Source organism: Strix uralensis, chromosome 2 (assembly GCF_047716275.1).
Source record: "Strix uralensis isolate ZFMK-TIS-50842 chromosome 2, bStrUra1, whole genome shotgun sequence".
In the NCBI taxonomy this organism is placed as follows: Eukaryota; Metazoa; Chordata; class Aves; order Strigiformes; family Strigidae; genus Strix; species Strix uralensis.
In genome coordinates, this window is record NC_133973.1 from 39,520,421 (window position 1) to 39,545,636 (window position 25,216).

The 25,216-nt window shown below is 44.5% G+C and overlaps 1 long non-coding RNA gene across 1 annotated transcript; it reads left to right on the forward strand.

The window, feature by feature from the left end:
• Window positions 1–204: 204 nt before the first annotated feature.
• LOC141940137 (uncharacterized) lies at window positions 205–11,477 on the forward strand. The gene is made up of 3 exons (XR_012627892.1): window positions 205–324; window positions 446–584; window positions 11,138–11,477. It is a non-coding gene; the product is annotated as an uncharacterized LOC141940137 (long non-coding RNA).
• The last annotated feature ends 13,739 nt before the right edge of the window (window positions 11,478–25,216 follow it).

Consider the following 25,216-nt stretch of genomic DNA (forward strand, 5'->3'; position numbering starts at 1 on the left):
TTGGTTTTTTTTTTGGGGGGTGGTGGTGTTTGTTTTGTTTTTCTGCGCCTGTGAGAAGGAGTCGAGGGAGCGGAGGAGGGGGGAGCTTGCGGCGCGGTCCCGGCTCCGCACCGCCCCCCCCCCGCCTCCGGAGAGCGGGTGCTTGTGGCCGGGAGGTGGTTGTGTGTTTGGTTGAGTTTTATTTTTTAATGCTTTACAGCATACGCTGCTATGCAAATTGAAGGTGGCGGTTCTTGCCCGTCAGTGACGCGGTCTGTGGCTATCGTTCGGCAGAAAGGGCTGATAAGGAACAGGCGCTGCGTTGTCCTCTTCGTCACCGAGCAGGTGAGTGGCTCTGTGGTGCTCAGGTGAAGATCAACGCTCAGCTGTGTGCTAGCTAGAGTTTTCCTCCAGGATTTTGCTTTGGAAAACATAGTCTACTTATTATACTTCCATTTTATTATAGGACTGTACAAAGAAAGGAGTAAATGGTGGAGGCTGAGCACCACTTCTCTAAAAGCAGTGGGGTCACTTCATAGTTCCCGAGCGCAGCTAGCCCATATGCACTTCAGCGTACCCGGTGTGGAGTCGTACCACAAGGAGTGGTGAGTGAGGGGATTCTGTGCCCCAGGGCTAGTGATTTTTGGAAAGGCTTGGGAGGGTTGACAAGCAGTCAGCCAGGGAGTAGCCCTTTACATGAATGTGAGAAGATAGAGGAGGAGGTGGGAATATTACCTGTGAGGTGCACAAGTGTTACTGTTTTGCTGTGTGCACTTCAGGTGAAAGATCTGTGTGCAAGGTGCAGCCCACTGCAGTATAAAAAACATTGAAAAGGCCCGGGCTGTAAAACCGCTCAGAGCATATGTTGTCTTGAGTGGCTCCAAAAGGACAAAAGAAGTGGTTGGATCCTTGCCTAGAAATGTCAAGGTGAGGAACAGCATATTTACCCAAGAGAGAAAAGATTTAACAAGATCCAGTGTTGGAAATTTGAAGTTGGACATCCTGAGACTAGACAGAGGGTGCATTTTTAAAAAATAGCAGCACTCATTAGACTAACAAGTTCATAAAGCTTTTTCATCATTAAAAAATTTTAAGCCAAGGATGTTTTTTCTATTTCTAACAGGACTTATATGGGGAGGGAAATCTTATGGGCTCTACGTAGGAGAGGCTGGAACAGGTGATCGTAATGAAGCCTTATTGCCTCTATTATGCATATACTCAGGAAAGCTGTGCCGTCTCTGAGAGCACACTCTCCACATAGGTTCTTTTCTTCATATCTGTTTTCTTCATACATGTTCTGTTCTTCTTCCCCAAATGCCGTTAGATCCAGGGGTGTCTGTGCTTCTGTTTTGCATCTAAGCAATTACAGTGAAGATCTGGAAGGTGAGAGTTGCAATGAGAGTTGCTGTATGTAGATCTGAGTCAGGTTTGAGGAATGTGGTTTGTAAGGCTGGGGGCGTGTGGGTATGCTTTCCAGAGAAAATTGGTGTGTTCAGACATTTGGAGTGATTTAACGTGTTCATGTTTCTAAGCTGTCTTCAGCACTGTGTTTACGCTTAAGAAATACCTACTAGCATGTTTTGACTTTTATAGATTTCATGGTAGTTGAAGTTCTTTTGGGATGGAGAAATGCTTATTTAACCAAAATGCCGTATGAATTGTGGGTTGTAGCTGTATTTTTTTAGAGTGGAATAACAGTACCTATGAAGGCTCTTACTAAATGATTTTCAGTGTGACGTTGCAGTCATGGAGTTGTTTGCCTATCTACAAAACATGTTATTACATAATGTTGTCTCGTCTAAATCTCCTTACCAAGAGAGACAAGTTTCGTATCTGATGATTAACTGCTGTCTGTGAGTGAGACCTTTGGTGCTGCAGGGTGGGGAGGGAGCCAGGGAATCTGTTTGATAAAGCGATGGCTGAAGCCAGCTGCAGCGCAGGATTGCTCTGTGACCGAGCGCTTTGTTTCCCGGTGCTCTATTGCTATTGCCTTGCCTACTGAATTTACTCTGCCTTCGACCCAAACTTCCTTTCTGCCAGGGATGAGCGTGCTGATGTGTTGTCCCAGAGCCTGGAAACTTAGGAAAGCCGAATAGGTAAGACCGGCTGAAAGGTTCGACCTTAAAGAGCAGCGTGGGTTTGAGAACAAGGGCGGTAGGTAGGAGGTATGTTTGTGGTAGGCGCAGGAAGCTGATACGTGAGTATTTCTTTTTGGATATTTAGAGTAGCTTTTCTTATCTATCTCTATAGAAAGACCATATCAACATATACATACAATGTATACCAATGAACATATACATGCAATATATGGTAAGGAAGCCTTCTGCCTTCTTCCTGTTCCAAACAGTCTGCCTCTATTGTAAAAAAAGGTCTTTTTAAGCTTGTATCTTGGTCTGTCCTGGATGTGACTGAGTGGCCCCATTCTGTGTGGCTTTCCATATGCTGTGGCGCAGCTTGAGAGCAGAATCAATTGCTCAGGAACTGAATTTGCTTGTTTTTTTTTTTTTTATCTTTACCTCAGCCTGCACTGAAATTTCTTCCTAATTCAATTAATCTGTACCTTTTTATTTTCACTGTAACTTTTCTCTGGGTGTGCTTTTTGTATTGCTTAGAAACAAAATTGGATATCAGAAATGAAACAAAATTCCATTGTGGTTTGTACTGTATTCCACAAATGAGTATTAACAGGAATCTCCTTAAATGAGCATTTTATTTATTTATTTTTAAGAGAGTTGCACTGCCTCTTCACTTCAGTGCATCTCTGGCACATTTAAATTCTCTGTGGCATCCCTCATTGTTGATAAGTAAGTTCTCTTTTCAGTTGCTCTCTCTCTCGGTTCCAGGCGAATTTGTCAGCTTTTTGTTTGGTGAGAAATTGCCTTTCCCCACAGTGATTTCATGTGAGGGAGAATACTGCTAGGAGTGATTGCATTTTGTGTGGGGATAACTTGTGATCGGAATGCAGCTGAATTTACTAGTCTCTCTCCATCAGTACTGTGGTAACTTTTGGATTAGACGACTACGTTTTACCCGTACAGCCTCGCAAACTGTGAAAGTAGCAGTGTGTCAGCAGATAGGAGGAAAACATGTTTTACAGCATGAGTGTGTCAAAGTTTTTATCTAATGTATTAGAGGGATGGGGCCAGTGCAGGAATTGTGTACAGCACCAGCGCATTTCCAAGGGTTGAAGAGGAGAGTGGAGCTTCAAGGAAATGTTTTTTTAGATGTGTGGTACAGAACTTGCAAGGTACTGTCTGAATACCATGGAAGCAAATATCCATGGCCATGGGAACACTGTTTCCAAGGATTCTGCTATTAGACAGACTTCTGGGAGAAGGCACTGTTTGAAAGCAAGCCATTTGTCATTTGGAGATTTTCTTTTTCATTTGCAGTTAGTACATGGCACAGTTGATGGCTTTTTGAGCAACTGTATGAGTTGAATCTGAGCTTGTCTCCTTACTTCTGGGGCCATTGCAGAACTCTCGAGAAGGTCAGACTTAGGAAGAGATGTACTTAATATTCCTTGTGAAACCTCATTCCTTTTCCTGAATCTTGGCACAAAATCCCTAGTGCATGGTGGGTTGGGGAAGAGAAAAATGGAGGAAACGAGGAACTGAATTCCCATTCTCGCAATATTAAACCTGCTAAAGGTAATAAATAGGCTAATGATGCCAAGGCTGCCAGGTGTTTATATGCACTGTGACTTCAGAAGGCTAAGAGAAGCACGAGTCATCCATTCAGTTAAATAAAGATCTGATGTAGGAATTAGCATTCATTCACTGTAGGCATTAGTGTAGCAATAGTACTAATTGCATTATCGAGTGTGTTGATGTGGACAGGTGAGAACGTGAGATTTGTGCTGGGAATGGGGAATCTTCGCATTGTGTAAAGTAATCCAGCAGACTGGAATACGATGAAAGCGAGTATTCTCGAAGCCCATGTTTGTGTCAAAACATATTTGGGTTTTACATTGGAGATTAATGGTCAAAAATGGCAATACGTCTGCCTGCAGCGATACATTGCATTGCAGAAGGCACTTTTTCTAACAGCTTTTTCTACACTAGCTGTTGTTTCTGTACAATTTTTCGCGGTTGCCAACTATAAAACAGGTTCTTTGACTTTTGTCATGCTCTGGAGTTAGAGTACAGGTATATACTTCTCTTCAGGAGTACTTCTATCCCTTTGGTCTCTGGATAAAATATGTAGTAGACTAAAGTAGATGAAGACAATACAGTAGTAAAAGTGTCCGTTAACTGTTGGCATCTGTATCTAGATTAGAGCCCTCTCCATTGTTATTACCAGTGTTCAAGTTTTAGAGGGGAAAAAATAATGAAGGCATAGCTAGGTTTTTAATGGGACAGTTTTTAAGCCTGTCTGGTTTTGAAACCCTTGCTGTTAGAGCAATATGGGTAAGTAGGATGCAGTCAGGAGCAGAAAAATCATGAATGCACTGGAGAATAATGATTTATTAGGTAAGACAGAAAACTAATAAGGGAGAAGGCTATACCTCCTTGGTATTTTCTGTTTCTGCTGTGAAGTGATGATGGCAGCAAAGAAGGGTGGGGAAGTATGAGTAACGTGTGCAAACACAAGTGTCATCTGGCTGGTGCTGGGGTGAGTAAGGAGTGCCCTGAAAGACCAGGGTAGGAGGAATTCTGCACGCCATGGTGCTGCTGGTACCTTTGTAAACGCTGTGCTTTCATTAGTGTACGTTTGTCTGGCTTTGGCTTTTCTAAGTGCAGAACCTGAACGGAGGCCATTTGGGTGAATGTAACTGCGCATTCTCCCAGTATTTGGGCTGTCAGCATTTCACCCTAGAAATAATATTCCTTTGGGTTTCCTGGTTTTCCTGGATGTCTTTAGGCAGGGGTTTGTTTTGGTTATGACTGGGAGAATCTTTAAGGGAATTGTTTAAACAGCGTCATCCCATGCTAAGGTACGAGTCCCTCTTGATCAAAACTTAAGATTTTTCTTTTTTAATTTTTTTTTTTAAAGACCCAATCTGTGATTTGGCATTGATTTGCAGTCAGCCCTGAAATCACTTTGAACCATGACCTTGCTGATGACATTTCATTGCTATTGTGGAAGGGAGCAGAAACATGTCGGAATGATTTGGGGGACGGGAGTTTTGAAAGTGGACGTTCTCAGTTAAGTGTTTAATTAATGTAATATTGTTTATATCAGAATTGAAATGATGAACTCACTTCTGATTAATTTTGTGCAAGTGTTTTAACGTTAGCTTGCCACACCGTGTTGCCAAATATGATTAAGACTGTGTTTGGCAGTAAAAGCAATTAAGTGTTAGGCTTTAGGCTTGATGGAAGACATGAACCATTACTACCTGCAGAAGCCTTCTCACTAGTTAGTGAGGATAATGCTGGTGATTGCTACCGGTGTTTCTAGTGTAGTCATTTTTCAGAGTAAAGATGGGTTTTGAGGAAAGCAAGGGAAAAGAAATGTTCTAAAGGATTTGTGTTCATTGTCCACATCCTTCAGCTTCCAGTGAGATTGTAGGTGGTTTTAATTGACCATCTCCAATGGCCGTGAATTAACAAAAAAGAGAGAAGTTTGAATTGGACAAGCTGTTTATAGTGGAATAGTTTATTGTAAGTACTGTGTGTAGTATGTGGTTTTTTGATTGCTCTGTGCTCAAAAGCTAGAAGTAATCCAGGTTTCATTTGGTACTCTTGCCTTCTGACTGGATACAATCCTTATGATTCTGCTTGGAAGTAGACGACACCTGAGGTGTAAACTTGGACTTTTTTGAAACTGCCTTTATTTTTGACATTCTTAAAAATCCTCCTTTTGACCTTCTGGCTCTTGTTAATGGCGAGGGAATGAGACGAGATTGAAGTTTTTCATTGTGACATTTGAGGAGCAGAGGAAGGACAAGAGGGACAGAATAACATGTCACCATGTGGCAGCCTCACATAGCCGGGGATGTGACTTTTTTAATGGGGAATTCAAATGACAGAATAACTGGAAACAAGGCAGGGATCACTAAATGGAGCAGAGCTGCTTGTCTTCCTGTTGTCACTGGTTTTACAGGGGAGATACTTTTCACTTGCGTAAGTGCAAGCTGAAGCCAGAGGCAAAACGACAGAGTGGTTTTCCCGTTTTGGCTTCCGAGTGCTCTGTCCCTCCTGTTGTCTCACTGCGTCAGGTGAAGATGCTGTGATGGAGAGCAGAGAACGCGCTGGGGGTCTACTGCATGCCCCAGGTGGCTAAATCGTATCCCTTGGACTTCAGAGGGAAGAGAGCGCAAACATGACATGGGTGAAGACGATGACAGACACTCAGAAGTTCCGCATTAGTCTGTATAGTATGGAAGCTGTAGCTTTATTCAAGAAGAATGAATACGTATATGTTCCTATACATAGAAGACTCTCTCAAGTTGATTGCCAAACAGAATTTTTTGTTAGATAACTATGCAAATGTCTTCTGACAGTTATGCTTGAGGACAGTGATGAAGTAATGCTCAGTTATTAGTGCATAAATTACGTGAGAGAAGGCTTTCTTTCCGTTACTGCAAATATTCTTGAGCTTTGCTGTCATTGTAAGATCCCCCACTGTTGTCTTTCCACTTATTTTTTTGTTTTGGGGAGGAAAATCAAAAGACCTGTAAATCATAAAGGGTAAAATACATAGCAAGATATTCTTCTTTCAGTATTGTAAGCAGATATTTGAACATCATTTTGGGAAGGAAGGCACTAAAAATACACGTATGAGGTCTTAAAAGGGTGCTATGTTTGGGTGCCTGGGGTTAAATAATTCAGTCATTCTTTTATGAGATCACGAGGTGTTTTCTTCTACTGTAATACTACCATGTGTACCCAAATAGCAGTTTTTAGGCAAAAGAGTAACAGCAGAAGGATTGTGCAATATCCTGTCTCAAGGGGTAGGAGGGAATAAGCAGGAGGCCAGTGACAATTAACAGTCTGTTTTGTGGTTTAGAAAGATTTCTCTTTGCCTCCCAGTGGGTTTCTCTGTTTAGTTTTGAAGGACCTAATAGACGTAAGCAGCTTGTGGTTCTCTTTAAAAGCTACATAGGATAGAGAGAAACTTGCTCTTTTGAAAGAGTATCTTAAAATAGCAGTGGAAAATACCTCTGATATTATACTCCCTGTGGTATGATTTTCTTTGTTTACCGGTGAATATGGATAGTGGAAAAGAAAATGGGATGAATTCATGGCTCCCTAAAAATACGGAGAATCTTTCAGTTGGTCAGAGTCAGCATTCAAGCAAATGTTTGTGAATTAGCCAGATGCCAATTCCTGTTGTATTATAAAATTTCTGCACCCTTAAATTAAGGGACCATGACCGTATTCTTTGCATTGACAATTAATACATTACAAGTTTTCTGTTATTATTTAAGGAATCCCAAAGTGTTGATCCACCCAACTTACTACTGCTGTACCTCTGGTTAATACCTCCTGGAGTCTGAGGATGTAGATTCATAAATCCGCAGCATAGTACAGCATAATTTTGGCTTTCTGCCTGTGGATTTTGTTGCACTGCAATAGTATGATTTTTCAGTAGTAGAGGCTGACTACTCCAACTGTGTTTTGAAACCCTATCGTAGAAAGAAATGTAGATGGCAGATCAGCGTGAGACAATCTGTAGAAAGAGTTGAGCAGTCGTGATCGTGACATTGTCATAATGAAATGCTGTGTGGTCCTGGAAAAGTCCAGGATTCTCTAGAAACAACCAGAAATTTTATCAGTTACGCTTCTTGGTGGACTTTGGCTGAAAAGGTGTCCAGTGATTCTAGCAGAGGAAGAGTATGCTTTAATGTGCTCAGGGACTGTGCTCCTTTATCGCAACTCCTTGGATACCTGAGACCTTTTTTTTTTTTTTCCTCTAACCGTTGTAACAAAACATTGTATCAAAGTGTTGAGTTTGAGGGAAACTAAGAAGGAAGCAGAGCCAAACTGAACTGAACCGAACCATATAACGACAATTCTTTTTCCTTCAGCAGAGCCACATCAGTTTATATTACTGGAGGAGCTGAATCTGTGCATTGAAAGCAGTTTAAGCTGGGCTCTTTGTCCTCATGAAAAATTCTGTCTTGCCCAATGGATGGGGGAGTCCTTTTAGTGTCCTTCCAGACACACATTTAAATGGTTAATTCCCTCACACACATGGACATGTGCACCCCTGCACATGTGGAAATCTGCCGAAGGCTGGTAGTTCTCAGTCTTCGATGAAAACTCAAATCGTATGAAATTGATGTGCACATGTTTATGGGGGCAGATTTTAATGACAAGCTTGAAAATCAAAGTAGGCTTTCCAAGGTTTGTGGTAGTTCTGGATTGGAACGAAATCTATACTGAATGGACCCGAGGAGGTTTTATACTAGAGTGAGTTTGAACAGCACGATTGTTGCAGCCATGATGGCTGAAACACAAAATAATTGCCTCAAGCTCTAGCAAAGCCAGATAATTTTTCACAGCTCTGATTATTTCACCCTTAGAGTCCCTTTTCGAACCCCCAGTACAGTAGTTCTTCACCCTTTTATTCTAGTAGAGCACTAAGGACAGAGTGACTACTTTGCCAAAGTACTGCTACACCTGCCACACTAGAAGACTGCAAGTATGTAAGTGTATGTGTGTCTGGAGACCTCCTGGAGGTGGGGAGAAGCTGTGAGCAAAAGGAAAGGAAAAAAAGACAGGTTACCTACTTACTGAAGGAGAGCAGTCAGCCAAGGTGAAAACAGCAGAATAGTATTTAAGGCTTGCAACCGTTACCCGTGATAGTTTGAAGTGAGGTTTCGTGACCCGTGCTAGTGCAGTTTTTCATGTTCTCTGAGAGCAAAGCGTAAGAGTACTCGCATTAGGTCAGAAAAAAGATCCAGCGAGGCTGGTGTTTCTGAGTATGAAGGAACAGAAGGAGTGGGGCACACACTGAATACCACCTTCATTTTCCTCCCCACAGTTCTCCATAACTAAATGGAGCAAGGGCCCCAATGCTTCCTCAGTTAACTTTGTTTTTGGATGATTGCAATTAATAGACCCGCTAGAAGTCTAAATATCAAAGCAAGTTTTCTAAATTTTGTGAAACGTCCTGAATGGAATTGTTTCTGTATTGATACCCCAGGGTATTAGTCTTAGCGTTCAGTGCCTTGCTCTCTCAATCTACCAATTTAATGAACTTTTAAACCATTTCTAGTATTGACTTAGACAAGAAAGTCATCAAATGAATTATTCGTTTGGGTCCGTAATGTTCCTTCTTTTTGTGAAGCAAATAGTTTCAGCTGTTCCAGAAACCTGAATTTCATTGCTTAAGGGATGACACAGATGCTTAGGGAAGTCTTGAAAGACCCTCCCTTCTGGTAAGGGTGAGAACAGATGGAATGAGTTGATTTGGATGTATTATAAGTGGCATGACCATTGATTCTTATAGATCAGGTTGCCCAGTATGTTTTGCACATAAGTTGTTTTTCATTTTGTATTTATTTTATTTTGTGGCTTGTTTTTATTTTTCCTTCCCATTCCCCTGGAATCAGCCCAAATTTAAGCCTTGTGAAATTCCTGTCTTCATGTATTTGGTAGCTCTAGCAAGTCTTTATCAAACTTGTGTGAGCTATGCCTTCCTCCACAAGCTTAAAATGTGGTTTTAACCAGCTAAATTTTAACAGCGTCTGCAAAAAGATATTCCCTGATAGAAAATGCTCCCTATCCTCTTTAAGTTTGAAGTCCCTGTCCTACAACTTGCATATGAATTTGTGAACATGGGAATTGTTACACCTGTGACAAAGTAAGAGGAATGTGGTGGTTTTTTTTCCTTGCTCTTTTCAGAAACTTTAACTAAAATATGTCCCAAAACATCAGTGTGAGTACCGTGGAAAACTTTCCCTGTGATAGGTAACTTGGCAAAGTTGTTAGGAAAAGGACTTATAAAGGGTCATTTCCATGATAAAAATGGGAAAAAAAAGTATTGGTTAGTTTCTAATGGAAAGGCTTCCTGACCCACCTAATGTTATGTGCAAACCAAGAAAGAAGGGACCCCGTTTGCCACAGAAAATAAATGGATAACTTTAGCAATTTGACATAATGTGTGCATATTGGTGATGTGTCTGGTCTATCCATAATGTCAGTGAGCCTCATGATCCTTGATATAATTTTTCCTTGAGATAACCTCTTGAGGCAAGAGGAGGGGCTGTCCCTGTGTATGCTGGGAGCTGAAGTAGAGAGAAGCTAAGAGATTTGCTGTGGTTTACATGTGGTGGAAACAGTTTCTTCTTAGTAGCAGTCTGCTGTTCCTCTCAGAGGAGTATCACTGTTTGTGTTTTCACATGGTGATAGAGATTCTCAGGAGCAGTGGTGAGCTGACGATTTTACATGTCAGTGTATCACAGAACAAAAGCGTTGAAGAAATTCCCAAGAATTTTGGGATTTTATAATAATTTACATGGCAATTACTTGCATAGATAGAACTTCTATTTTAGAAGCTTCTATAATAAATTACCGAGGAGACGCGATCTGATTGAAGAGTTCGAGCGCGCCAAATAATATTAAACCCGCCTTATCTTTAAATGCCTTTAAATGAGTTGTAGTAAGCTTTGCCTGCTACTGCAGGAGGAGAGAATATTTGAAAAGCTGATGAGAATTTCAGAGCGCTCAATACAAGCAAGATGTCAGAGCATGTAAATTGATGGATGGATTTTGAGAATAGTTTCATGTGATGCTATATATGTAAACACATATGAGTATTATGTTTTTCCCAGCGTTCTGGTGAACTTGACAGTCTGAGTCCTGCTTACCCAGTTCTGCAGCAGCATGGGAAATGAGTAACCTGAGTAATCTGTGGCTAGCAATGAAGTGGTCACTTAATCCTGATTTCTCATCTTCTTCTTCAGGCTGGAGGGTACGTTGCAGTGTCTAAAAGCATTCAGATACTTCCGTTCCCTTTGTCTCCACAATAGGTTGTGAGTAATCTTCTTGTCAGGTGGTTTGTAACAGCAATAAGGCCTGCACTCAATACATCTAGGATCAGTGGATTCATTTATTAAACCAATTTTAGTCCACACCTAGAGACCTGGAAATCTAACTGTGCCTTTCCTTTTGCCTTCATGGGTAGGACTTCCCTGTTTCCAAACATTTGGACTGTGTGTAAACAATTCAGCTTTTTTGAAATTTATTTTTTATTTTAAACACAGCATTTCTCAGTATCCTGGCTTGCTCCCTTCACAAACAATGAGGAGAACATCCCACGGGTGAGATCATCTCCCATCCAGTTCCTCGGTGATTCGCCAGAGACAGCTTCTTCTTGATCTGCCTGCAATCCCAGGGAGATGCTAGTCTGGCCCAGTGAAACAAATCAGATTTTGCACACATGTGGGCAAGGTGTCCTTGGCCCAGGTCATCTCCAAGCCTCAGCTTTCTCTTCTTCTAGTGTGCAGGCTTGTGTCTGTTGTCACGTCACAGGAACACACAGCTGTGCCTTGAGCCGTGGGATGGATGCTTCCTGTACACGTCAGGTCGTTTGGAAGGATTGGATCTGCACAAGGAAACTCACGTGGGGATTGGGCTTCCTAGCGGGTTATGACCAGGAAAGATGCTCCTGTCTGCTGCCCGTGTGCGTTTTCTTTTAGAAATTATTTTCTCTTTCCTTCCTGACCTTGACAGGTTTATGAGGTATGCAGCTGTATGCCAAGAGCAGGCCAATACTTTTCTGGAGTTTAGTTCAAGCATAACCCAGAAGTTTAAATGAAGCTGCAGTTGTAATTTAAGAATTCTTAGACAGGACAAACACTGATACCTTTAGATACAGCGTGATACTTGTTACATTTGTGCCTTCCTAACACAAATTTCTTTTTATAACAGTCTAGGAAATAAACCAGAATATTCCCCTTTCCCATCCCCACTCGTGCTGCGTTACAATTGTACAAGATTACAAAAAGTCAGTATACAATAATCAGTATTTTTTTTTCTTTCTCCTGAAATCCAGCATCATTGATAGTCCACAGACACACAGAGCCTTTAATAGCAATTATTTGTAAATGTCCAATGTTTCCTAGACTGTAGTGGCCACATGCAAACACCTCACAAGTTTTGATGTCTCGGTTGACAGAAATGCCAGTACCTCACAGCAAGAATTATGTAGATGGGATTTGGCATCCTTCTTGCACTGTCAATTGCTCCTTTTACCTGGGTTATGAAATGGTCTCATCCTCATCCCAGCTGGACTTTATTTCCAGGACACTCGAGGGATGAGGGCACCTGTTTTGCTCTGGTTAACAAAAAAAAAAAAAGCTAGTCTAAAAAGCATAAGCATTTCTGCAAACTCCACAACGCGGAACAAACTCTTCACCCGTGGGTGGATGGACCACAGGAAGTGGACATTCTGTTCCTTCAGGTGGTTTACCTTTGGGACCTACAGTGAATTTAAGGGTGAGGGGAAAGTAAAGCAATGATTGATGCTGGGAGACTCAGTGTAAACAAAGAGAGATGACGCTTCCTCAAAACGCAAGCTCAGTGAAGGGAATGTAGCCCGTCATATGAACTTACAAGGCAGCAAAAATGAAGGCTTAAGAAACAGCGGATAGAAAGGTGCTTTCACACATTATAGTAAAAAACTACTATCAAAAGAATTGGGAAATGTTATACGAAAGGCTAATTGGAAGGAATGGTGACAGAGATTCTCACGAGCAGTGGTGAGCTGACGATTTACATGACAGTGTATCAGAGAACAAAAGCGTTGAAGAAATGCCCAAGAATTTCAGGCATTTGTTTTTATTTTTCCTTGCCATTCCCCTAGAATCAGCCCAAATTTAAGCCTTGTGAAATTTCTGTCTTTTAGTGTTAGTAGTACATTGAATGTAGAATTGTAGTTTAGTGTTCTGTCGGTTAGTGTAAACATTAGGAGCTCCCTTATTTGAAATATACTAAACAGGTCAAATGTAATAACCGCTTTTCTTAAGCCACCATATCAATTGTTGAAAAGCAGAATTATCTTTTTGTATACCACAAGTAGTATGTACTAAAAGTGCATTATTTTTCCTCTAATAATTCAAGTAGGAAATTGGTATATGGGAAACATAATACTTCAGTTTTAACTTATTTGTCTTCTGGGTAATGCCATATATTCTGATTTACAAATAGAAAATGAAAAGAGAGTTTGTCTTCGCATCCACACGGATTTCTCTTCAAAGGTAAAATATGAATGTACTGTCTTTTATAGTAAAATACGTATTTTAGGTGATCCTGATTAGGAAAGTTAAGAGAAACAAAGGCACATATGAATTACAGCAGACTCTTGAGGCATCGTCTAATACCTCACTTTGAGGTCTAAATGTTACTTACAGAGACGTATTGAAAAAGTATTGATTCCACTTTGTCTGTGTGTTCTCTCAAAGCTATGCAAGGCTGTGGAATCTAGAACTAGTAAGTTACCAGCAAAATTGTTATTGTTTTTCCTGACTTCTCAGTACACAGTGTACTGAAGGTGTATTTTTAGATCTATTTAAACTGAAGGTTTCTTTTTTTTTACAAATAAAAAAAAGCCTTGCAGATGCAGTATGCTGTTTTAGCTTGTTGTGTTTTGTATTTTGCCCCAGTTGTAGTTAGAGCTAGAAATTAATTGTTTTAATTGGAAAACAGGGAAGGGATCTTAACCCTGTCCTCAGCACTGGTGAGGCCGCACCTAGAATACTGTGTTCAGTTTTGGGCCCCTCACTACAAAAAGGACATTGAATGACTGGAGCATGTCCAGAGGAGGGCAACGAAGCTGGTGAAGGGTCTGGAGCACAAGTCGTATGAGGAGTGGCTGAGGGAACTGGGGTTGTTTAGTCTGGAGAAGAGGAGGCTGAGGGGAGACCTCATCGCCCTCTACAGCTACCTGCAAGGAGGTTGCAGAGAGCTGGGGATGAGCCTCTTTAACCAAGTAATGAGCGATAAGACAAGAGGGAATGGCCTCAAGTTGCTCCAGGGAAGGTTTAGACTGGATATTAGGAAGCATTTCTTTACAGAACGGGTCGTTAGGCGTTGGAATGGGCTGCCCAGGGAGGTGGTGGAGTCCCCATCCCTGGAGGTGTTTAAGAGGCGGGTTGACATAGTGCTTAGGGATATGGTGTAGTTGGGAACTGTCAGTGCTGGGTTAACAGTTGGACTAGATGATCTTCAAGGTCCTTTCCAACCTAGATGATTCTGTGCAGTATAATAATTTCTGTGACTTGTAATAGGAAATGTGGGGAGTGCTGAAACAAGTGGTTCAGAAATACAACCCTAAATTTGAAAGAGCTGTAGGCTTTCATTGTTCAGATACAGCACAGGAGCTCTTAACAAGACAGAGAATAAACAGAGCAACTCCAATCATTTGTTGATTAAAAAGCAAATGCTTGAAGTGGATTTGGCATAACTGGAGAGGTGGCAGTCTGTGCGGGCTGTGCAGATCCTCCGCTGCTTGAGCAGAGGCAGTAAAACCTGTGAATACCAATGCAGCTGAAACTGCAGGCCTCCTCTCTCAGTTTTTCCTTTTAAAAGGTTTACAACAGTTTATCCTTCACATCTACCTAAACTGTTGAATACAAAATCAGTAGAACTGTGGTATTTAATTTTCCTGACTTAGTTCCTAAGCTGTGTGTGGCCAGGTACTGGAGGAAGGATCGGCGTGTGCTGCTCTTGTTCTTGCTCTCTTCCTACACACTCCCTGCTGGGAACCCCAGGGAACGGAGCGGTGGATTGGATGGACTCTTGGGCTAATCAGTACGGCAGCTTTTGTGTTGGCCGGATGACGGATGCTTGGCCCCAGCAGAGGTTTTAATGACTTTGTTTTTCCCGAGAGTTGTTTTAATGTTACCTGCAGTGACTTGCTAGAACTTCTTTGAAGAGCTGAATGCCCACTCAACAATTGTTAAAAAATTTCTGAGTGAATTGTTAGAGACATTGGTATTTCCGTAGCTACAAATGGTCTGCCAAAGCAGATTCTGTCTTTTTGGAATCGTCACGGTACTGCAAAATCATACTGCGATCATGAGTGAGAACAGGAGTAGGGCACCGAGCGGTGCAAGCAGCTTAGCCCAGCCCCTGGAACAAAGCGCGGAGCTGGAATTGCTGCTCCCGCACCTGTGCGGAGCTGCCGTTGGTCTGTTCAGCAGCTGAGCAGGGCGTTTGCTCAGTCCCGAACTGGAGCGGCTGTATGGCAGGTCCAGGCTGGCTTCCTCAGAGACTGATTTGTCGGATGAGCTGTGTGATGTGACAATGTACACAGTCGATTTTAGGGTTAATCTTGACCAGCTGCCACTGTTAAATGCCCTAAATGTTTCTTGTCTGTACTCAATGTTTAAAACCTGCATCAAGGTAGGATAATTTCCCAGTGCTAGAAAGTTTGCATAGCACCCACTGCAGTGGCTTACCCACTCAAATGAGCCAAAACATTACTGTTATGACATCGGATAAATGAATAAATAGGAAGCTTTAATTTGATTAATATTACTTGGACTTTTATAATGTTATTTTCTGTAAGCATAACTTACAGCATGTGTTTGAAATGAGAATGAAGAAACGATATTTTACTCATTACATATCTCTTCTAACCATCCAGAATTTTCTGATGCTACGCATTTTAAAAACATGCAAGAAAACCGTAATTGGTAAAAGCAAATGATCCAATGCAATCTCATCAAAGGAACAAACTAAAAGCAAATGCTTACTTGCACTATGCATTGTGGTGCTTTGATTTCTGTGCTGTTTGTCTTTGAAAGTATGGTACTATGAGCTTTAAAAGGAGTAATTCCTTTCTTAATGTGTGGCTAAGCACAATGTTCTGCTAGTACTGCTGCTAGCTGTTTAGGAGTTGCAATTGCAAGACTCAGAAGCCCCATTAGGGCTGTGTCTTTTAGGGGAATGCTTTCTGCTTCCCAGGTATTGGTGTGTGGTTGGGTGGCATCCTTATGTCATCTTGGGAATAAGTGTGTTAAATAAATGCCTTCCCTTTCCCACGCTCCGATCCCCTGCCTCGCAGCACCCTAGCCTGCTGCCCAGGCAAAACTGTGGCATTAATCAAGAGGGCAGTGGTCTTCATGGTTGGTGGTCCAAGGCCCCTGTAATGTGCTGCAACACATCAGCAGGTAGCTGCAGATGAGTGCGTGGCACTTAGTGCTACAAGAGAGCGCTTGGAGCTCTTTTCTCAAGCACTCCTGAAAGCTCTTGTATGTTCAGGCGACTAGAAAGCAACCAGCGGGGAGTCACTTCCGTGGCTGAAAAAGGGAAGTCATCATCAGAGAAATGGAACTGAGGGAGCGTGTTGCATCTGAAGATGGTATGGACAGGGTAGGCCTGAGACAGACAGGCTCAGTGGGAGAAGCAGCATGGTGGGGAGGGGACAAGAAGTTGACAGGCAGCATGGAGCATTTTGGAACACGAAGCCCAGTGTACCTGAGTTTCAAAACGCCTCTGCTGGTCAGCAGATGGCTGTGAATCCCACTGGCAAAATGAAAGATCCTCTAGCATCAGGAAAAAGTCACACCCCTGCTTCTTGCAAGCCTGAGTTTTTTATAAAGGCACAATCTTAAGGATTTTCACTAGCAGAGAAGTTTCCCTTAAACACTTTCTGTGCATCCTACTTCCTTCGTTCAAAGCTCTGTCCTTCGGTTTGTTTACATCTTCATTAGATTAAACTAATCCACGTGCATCTTAGTATATTTCTAGGAAATATCATTCCCTCATGGACACCCTTTGCTGATGGCAGTTGTTTCTGGTTTTAGTTGAATGACATATTTCCTGAGTGCTGGTGCAAGTGTTTAGTTTCAGATTTGTAACCCAGTGAAGGTTTCCTAGAGGAAAAAAATCCTACAGGTTTCTTATATTAGATGTGCTCTATCTTTTTTCTGTTTTTAATAGCAAACTACTGCACATCTTGTCATAAACAGCAGGTGGAAAATCCTTGTATAATTACTGATTCTTCTAGGACGTAATGCGGTTTCAGATTAGCCTCTGGGAAAGTTCTGTGTTCTTGCTCACATGTGAGCCTTACTAAAATGCAGAAAACCTATGTCCACCACCTTCCCTGCATCCACTACGATTCATGCATTCTGATAAGCTTCACCTTCCTCAGTGGCTGCAGAAGAACATGTAAACATCGTCTGTAAAAGGTGTTAAAAATGGGAAAACTTCATTTACTTTGTATTACTATACCAGCCATTCACTACAACCCTTTGAGCCCTGCCCTTCAGCAAGTTCTTGAGCCAGCACACCATGTACTGGCTCATCTCACAGTTGGACATCTTACCCAGAAGGATGCTGATCAAAAGCCTTACTAAAATCCAGAACTACATCTCCTGCCTTCCCTTCATCCGCTAGGCAGGTGGAAGGATATGGTAGAAGGGTATCAGATTAGTTGAACAGCCCTTTCCCTTTGTGAATCCCTGTTGGCTGTGCCTGATGATTGTATGATTCCATAAATGCCTATCAGTAGCACCCAGTATGATCTTCTCCATAGTTTTTCCAGGATCTGCAGTTAGACTAACAGCTCTGTAGTTCTCCGGCTCTTCCCTCGTGCCCTTCTTGTAGATTGGAATGGCACTGGCCAGCTTCCAGTCAGCACGGACCTCCCCAGACTCCCCAGACGTTTGGTAGATGACCGAGAGGGGTTCTGCCATAACATCTGCTGCCTCCTTCAGTACTCTGGGATGAAGCCCATCAGGCCCTGTGGACTTGTGAACATTCCGCTGATGCAGCTGGACCCTTACAATTTCAGTGTCCGCGAATGGAAAGTCACTGTTTCCACACTTGTGGTTCTCAGACTCAGGGGACTGGGCACCCCTAGGTTTATCATTAATATCAAAGACTCAAATATCAAATTACGGCTTGAACGTTTATGTTTCGGCTACTGTGTTATGATCCCAATTCCCATCATTAAATTTCTTGGAAACAGACAAATGGGATCCAATGCTCGCCCCAGTCTTGAAATGGCTTTGAAACAAGGTGACGGTTCTTCAGTGATCTCTCAGATGTCGCCATCCCTGAGCTTTTTGAGAAACACTTTATATAAAAAAAAGTTCTACAACAGGATTTTCTTGTATAAAGTCTGTTAAAAGAGTAACATTTTTTCCCCCCTTTTCAGTTCCTAGTCTAGTTCCTTGAGATTATTGGTAGGGAGAAAATGACTTGCATGGAAACACCGATGTTTTTCAGTAAGAAATGTTGATTTTACTTCTGAATTACTATGAGACAACAATCTCTTTTCTGGAATTGACAATGTCTTGAGACATTTACTACAGCTCAGTCATTAGAGTTCTGTTTGTGTATTTATAAATCTAGATGCAGCCTTCATCTTTTCAGGAAATGCAACAAAAATCTGGAGATAAGAGGTGGGTAATCACCTCACCGTGAGCAGACGAATGAGCAGCATCTCAGACATGCTTGTAATAGCATACAATAGCACATAGGTGACTGTGTGACTTGTTCAGTTATCCAAGGCATCTGCACAAACCTTGGTAGATAATGAGCTGTGTTTATGGCTGAAGCCAATACTGTCAAGAAAACTGAAGTAACTGTTTTGCTGTCCCCACCTGGAAACGTTTGGTGTGTGCCCTTCTCACTGTTTAGGAATTCTCCTTTCAGCCCCCTGTTCTGTTCCTAATGGCTGGTTCTCTAAAGGTGGGAAGATAACAGCCCCCAATTATAGTGTCTGGTAATGACAAGTTATATTTGCCAGGATGTACCTTGCAGGGTGCTGGAGATGTGGGAGAGGAAGGTGGACTCTGACTGCAAGGGGTCTGACTTACCAACAAATGTGGAATGAGCAGCTGATACTTCTTACGGTTGCCTCCCTTCCTGTTTTCAGGCAACATTACGCTGATGATGTGATGTGACAGATCCATGTCATGCGAGGTCTGTAGAAATATCTTTTCACCAAGATTAGTGCTCTGATGAAATTCTGGTGTCCTCAGGAAAGAAAGGAACATCTTGTGGCACAAAAAATGCAATTTAAACTCAGCTGTTTTGTGTTCTCTGTGGCGAAGACAGCCTCCTGCCATCACATCTCCTGCGAGTCTTTCTCCATACACAGATAATAGATAATAAGATACTGTCTGTTGGGTAGATAAGCAGCCATGCGGGGACACGATGAGCTATGACGTGACCTGACATGTTGGCTATGTGCTGTCTGAGTGAGAAGCCAGTCTCGTCCTCTATGAGTGCCGGGACAGAGAGTCTGTGGCCATGAATGACAGAGCCAGCCATGAGGGCAGCCGGTAGCCTTCACTTGGGCATTGCCTGACTTGTGAGTGGTTGTCCTCGTGACGGTGTTAATGCTCTTTGGACACAGACCTGTTGTGTTGTGTTGTGCTATGTTGTGGAGCAGGCTTGCAAAAACGTGTCCTGTCTGCCCATTGAAACTCAAGGGGTGTTTTCTTCAAGTGCAGCAGCCAGGCTTTGGACAGCCTCGCCTCGTGTTGCTTTTCACTTTGCCAGCGAGGAACAAGTTTCCAGCCTTGGGTTTTCATTAAGAAACCTATTGCTGAACAAGTCCTGTTTTAATGGAGTGGCATCTCAAAGAGTGTTACATTGTTAGAAAGCCTTCAGATGAAGCCTGGTGTCCTCTGGACCTCAGAGGATGGTAGCCAGCAGCTCTGTAACTGCTGTAGCTACAAACGTCTGCAACTGCTACAGTCGTGGCCTTTTAACACAGTAACAGAGGCTTACACTTTGTCTTATCAGGCACAAAGCATGGTTTTGTTTTTAATTGTCATTAATCTGGGAAACTGATCATTAGTGTAATATGATTTCATGCTGTTTATTGAATGTAAATAGATTAACATTATACACAGAAAGGATCTTTTCCTCTTCAAAAGCAATGAGCAACTCTGAAAAGAAAGGTAAATAATGCACAAAGAATGGATCTTCAAAGGAGAAAGGTGAAAGAGCTGTGTGTCCTTATGTCATGGGACAACCTGTGATTAACCCAAGTTACGGGCACTGTCAGTGTCGGTAAAATGTCAGAGAGAGAGAGGTGAAACGCAGAGAAGGAGAGAGGAAGATGGAAGGGAAGGGACTCATCCAAATACTGAGACTAGCCAGATACACATTTGATGCTTTATTTCTGTAAAGAAAGCGTAAGAGATTTTAGAAAGAAGGGCATGTGAAGAAATGCTAAGGACTGCCGACAGCCCGTACAATGTATTCCAGCAAAGGCAAGGGCAATAGGCACACATCGGCCGTTCAGTCCGATTACAAACAAATCACTCTGTCAGTGCTCAGATTTGAGGCGGCTTTGTTTGCAGACGGCTGGGATGCCGGCATTCATTTCCTAACGGCATTTAAGGAATCCTCTATTTATGAAGTGTTTTGGTTGCAGTATACCTTGGGACATCCGTGCAACGGAAGAGAGAATGGGGCACAACGTTGTATTGCAATGTGTTAGCAGAGGCTCTGAGTCTGTATCAAGCACTAGCAAAGAGAGAGCTGCGTGTCCAACAGCACCATCGACTCCGGTTATTAACTCCGGACCGAATGCTGGTCGGCAGTTCTCAGTTAGCCACAGAGGCAGGTAAATGAATGGCAGGGAAACGGTGAGGAAGACCACACTCGGGTCTCGACATCTGACGTTTCTCCCTTTCGAGTACATAGGGGTTTTCTTTTTCCCCAAAATGATGTAGGGTTTTTTTTTCTCAGTCCCCTCAGTTTTGCCATAGTGCAGAGCTCCGAGCAGTTGGGAGTTTAATTACTTAGGGCAGCACTTGCTGCGGGTGTCAAGTGAGGCTTTGGCCATGAAGAAAAGGTGGCGTTGCCTCTGAAACACTTCAGGTGCCAGCTGGGAGAGTCGCACCTGAATGTCCGTGCTCTGCTGAGTCCTCATAAGACCTGTGCTCCAGACCCTTCACCAGCTTCATTGCCCTTCTTTGGACACGCCCGAGTCATTCAATGTCCTTTTTGTAGTGAGGGGCGCAAAACTGAACCCAGTAATCGAGGTGCGGCCTCACCAGTGCCGAGTACAGGGTAAGATCACTTCCCTGTCCCTGCTGGCCACACTATTTCTGATACAAGCCAGGATGCCATTGGCCTTCTTGGCCACCTGGGCACACTGCTGGCTCATGGTCAGCCGGCTGTCAATCAACACCCCCAGGTCCCTCTCTGACTGACAGCTCTCCAGCCACTCCTCCCCAAGCCTGTAGCGCTGCTGGGGGTTGTTGTGGCCGAAGTGCTGAACCCGGCATTTGGCCTTATTGAAACTCCTACAGTTGGCCTTAGCCCATCGCTCCAGCCTGTCCAGGTCTCTCTGCAGAGCCTCCCTACCCTCGAGCAGATCAACACTCCCACCCAACTTAGTGTCGTCTGCAAACTTACTGAGGGTGCACTTGATCCCCTCCTCTAGATCATCAATAAAGATGTTAAACAGGAGTGGCCCCAAAACCGAGCCCTGGGGGACACCACTCGTGACCGGCTGCCAACCGGATTTAACTCCGTTCACCACAACTCTTTGGGCCCGGCCATCCAGCCAGTTTTTTACCCAGCAAAGCGTGTGCCCATCCAAGCCACGAGCAGCCACTTTCGCCAGGAGAATGCTGTGGGAAACGGTGTCAAAGGCCTTACTAAAGTCAAGGTAGACAACATCCACAGCTTTTCCCTCATCCAAAAAGCAGGTCGCCCTGTTGTAGAAGGAGATCAGGTTTGTCAAGCAGGACCTGCCTTTCATAAACCCACGCTGACTGGGCCTGATCATCTGGTTGTCCCGCACGTGTTGTAAGATGGTTCTCAGGATGAGCTGCTCCATCAGCTTCCCGGGCACCGACGTCAAGCTGACAGGCCTGTAATTTCCCGGATCATCCTTCCGACCCTTCTTATAGATGGGCGTCACATTGGCCAATTTCCAATCTGTCGGGACCTCCCCGGTCAGCCAGGACTGCTGGTAAATGCTGGAAAGCGGCTTGGCGAGCACCCCAGCCAGCTCCTTCAGCACCCTCGGGTATATCCCGTCCAGTGCCATAGACTTGTGTGTGTCTATGTGATGCAGCAGGTCAGTGACTGTCTCCTCCTGGATTGTGGGAGGGTCGTTGTCCCAGTCTCTGTCTTCCGGCTGAGGAGGCTGGATTCCCTCAGTACAACTGGTCTTGTAATTAAAGACTGAGGCGAAGCAGGCATTAAGCACGTCAGCCTTTTCCTCATCACTCGTTGCCATGTTTCCTCCCATGTCTAGCAGGGGATGGAGGCTCTCCCTGGTCTTTCTTTTGCTGTTGACGTGCTTACAGAAACATTTCTTGTTGTCATTGACTGCTGAAGCCCGATTCATTTCTGTCTGGGCTTTAGAGCTCCTGATTTCCGCCCTGCATAGCCTCAGAGTGTCTTTGAAACATTGTGAGTGGCTAGCCGCTTCTTCCAAAGGCTGTAAACTCTCCTTTTCTCCCTGAGTTGCAGCCACAGCTCCCTGTTTAGCCAGGGTGGCGTTCTCTGTCGCCGGCTTCTCTTACAGCACCTGGGGACAGCCATTAAGACTTCCTTCTTAAAGAGTGTCCAGCCTTCCTGGACCCCTATACCCTTCAGGACCGTCTCCCAAGGGATTTTGTCATGCAGTTGCCTAAACAAGTCAGATTACTTAGGGCAGCACTTGCTGCGGGTATCAAGTGAGGCTTTGGCCATGAAGAAAAGGTGGCGTTGCCTCTGAAACACTTCAGGTGCCAGCTGGGAGAGTCGCAGCTGAATGTCCGTGCTCTGCTGACTCCCGTGCAACCATTGCAAGACCTGCAGATCAGCCATGCCATTTCTTTCCCCGGTGGTGGCTGGCACTTGTGTTTTCCCTTCTGAAAGGAGCTTGACCCCATCAGACATCACACAGGGCTGAAGTGTCGAAAGAAGAGAGGCCGTTTCAGTATTTGGAGCTTTGGGAGAAGCTGGTTTCAAAACTCCATTCATGACGGACGGACGGAAAAGGGTGTGTTTGCATCAGTCCAGAGAGAGCTGATCTGCAGGAGGAGGTGCAAGAAAGCCATATCTTATGTAGCTGATCTGGAGTTCTTAAGCTGTTGGAAACTGCAAGCTAGTCCTGTGTGAGCCCGAGTGATAAGAAAGGGTATTCTGCTGTGTGCTGCATACAAGTACTTGCAGCGACCAAAGAGCTGCAGCGGGTGTTCCCCGCTCGGACTCAGCAAGTTGGTTCAGCATCTCTCTGCCAAGAATGAGTAGCTGTGAATAAAAATGCAGTGGAGTAATTCAATGCTCCTGTCCGCTGCCCGTCTGCGTTTTTGTTTTAGAAATTATTTTCTCTTTCCTTCCTGACCTTGACAGGTTTATGAGGTATGCAGCTGTATGCCAAGAGCAGGCCAATACTTTTCTGGAATTTAGTTGCATTTTTGAAAGGTGCAGTGCTTCGTTCCTGCACACGTAAATCAGTGCAGCTCTGCTGGCACGATCCACCTTCTTGACACACACTCCGAAGTGTCAAGGAAGTTGTGTGACAAGGGACCATTCTTTGCTTGCGTTCATCAATGTCTTTGTGTCATTTCTCTCTAATCCGTGGAGTCTGACAACATCCACGTTGGTTCGGCATCTCTCTGCCGAGAAGGAGTAGTTGTAAATAAAGCCTGGAGGGTTTTCGAGTCTGGAGCAGTCTGGCCAGCATGTCCCTCCTGTCCCTCCCAGACGACAGGCGCCGCCACGCGTAAGATGCTCCCTGTAATGTGAAGTTCCCATGCCAGCTCCCCAGCTGGGGAGATGTGCTGGCTGGTGGGCACTGGCTGAGGCAGCTGGGCAGTGAGCCAGCAAGGCCTCCTGCGAGGGCCGGGATGGCTCTGAAGGCGGCACGGGGCTGCTTCGGCTTAGTGGCGCGCAAGTGCAATCTGCTGTCCAGAGCAGAAGGGCACGGCGCCTCTCTCCTCGCCTCCGCCGAGGTGGTGCTGGGGTCGCCTCGTGCTCGTCGAAGCCCAGGCGTCAGAGCTCATCGGGGAGTCCAAGCAGCAAAAGCAGATGGGCACCTACAAGGGCAGAGTCAGAAAGCGCTGGTGAAACCATGAGGGCAGGAACAGGTGTGACTTTGTTCCCCGTTCTTTGGGAAGCCCTATGAAAAAGGGGTCGTTCCTGGCACCGGAGAGAGAAGCCTTACTGGCAGCGACTCTGGTGTTGCTTTGGCCCCTTCTCAACACCTGCGATGCCCTCAGGGCGTGGCAAGTTGACAGAGATGTGCAGCGCCCCCTTGCCAGGCAGCAGGGCTCGGCAGGGAGCCCCCGGGGAGCTGCGATGGGGTCCTTCCCAAAACGCGAGCAGCAGCAGCAGCAGCAGCAGCCCTCACTGTCCCGTGCTAAAATGGCAGGCTGGCAGGCAAACAGCGCTCTTTTTTGATTTGTTATTGTGGCGGTTTTCTTTCTCTTCCGCCAGTTTTCTGAGGTGAAACATGAGCTTTTTCAGAAATGCCAGTATCTCAGTGTGTACAGCTCTTTGGAACAACTCCTTACTGCGTCTTTGGGACTGAGGCAGCAGCAGCCAGCGCTAGGGTTGCCAGCTGGCATGGCCAGAAAAGAGGGACTTGGCCTCGTTCTGTAGGTAGCGGGTCAGGGAGCTCAAAACTGTGAGTCTCGTGCGCTTGCCAGGGTGCCTGCTCAGCCTCGCACAAACAGAGCTTCAGCAAGTGCAAAATGAAACCTGCCAACGCTGGAGCGGTATGTTTCTCCTGACCTACACGTTCTCCCAAGGGCAGGTGCGTGCTTCCTGTCTGGGGCCATCTCTGTGCACCTCGGAAAGATCTCCTATACTCAGAGCAGTGTTCAGAGCCTTTGAAAGATGGACAACAGGGTCTGCTACACACCTGGGCTCCCCCTTCATGTTGCCTGCTCGGATGCCCTCAGTTGCCCATCACCGACAGCTCCGTATCCACCTTCCTCCTCTTGCTGCCGGGTGGCCCATCACTCCCCTCCGCACAGCCTGCTCTTCTCTTCAGGTGGTGTGAAGAGCCCGGCAACCTTTCCATTCAATAGTACGGTTAGACAGGTAAAGCCACGATAAACATGAAACAATTCTGCTCTTCATCAAAGCTAGCTCATTTTACCTCCTCTCCCCAGATGAGGTCTTTGGGTGTTCGCTTTCTGGGGCGACTGGAGGCACCTGCAATGGAAAGGGGGAAGGTCACAGGTGGCAAGGACCTACCTGCCCAGTTGCTACCTCAGCTCTGAAAGGCAGATCCCTTGGATGGGTTTGCGCAGCCCAACTGAGGCAGTTCTGGTGGGACCACCGCACAAAGTGCAAGGGCCAGCCTGCGTCAGCCTTCCTCTGCGCTTTTGCAGAGCCACAGGTTGGTGGATGATCTGGGT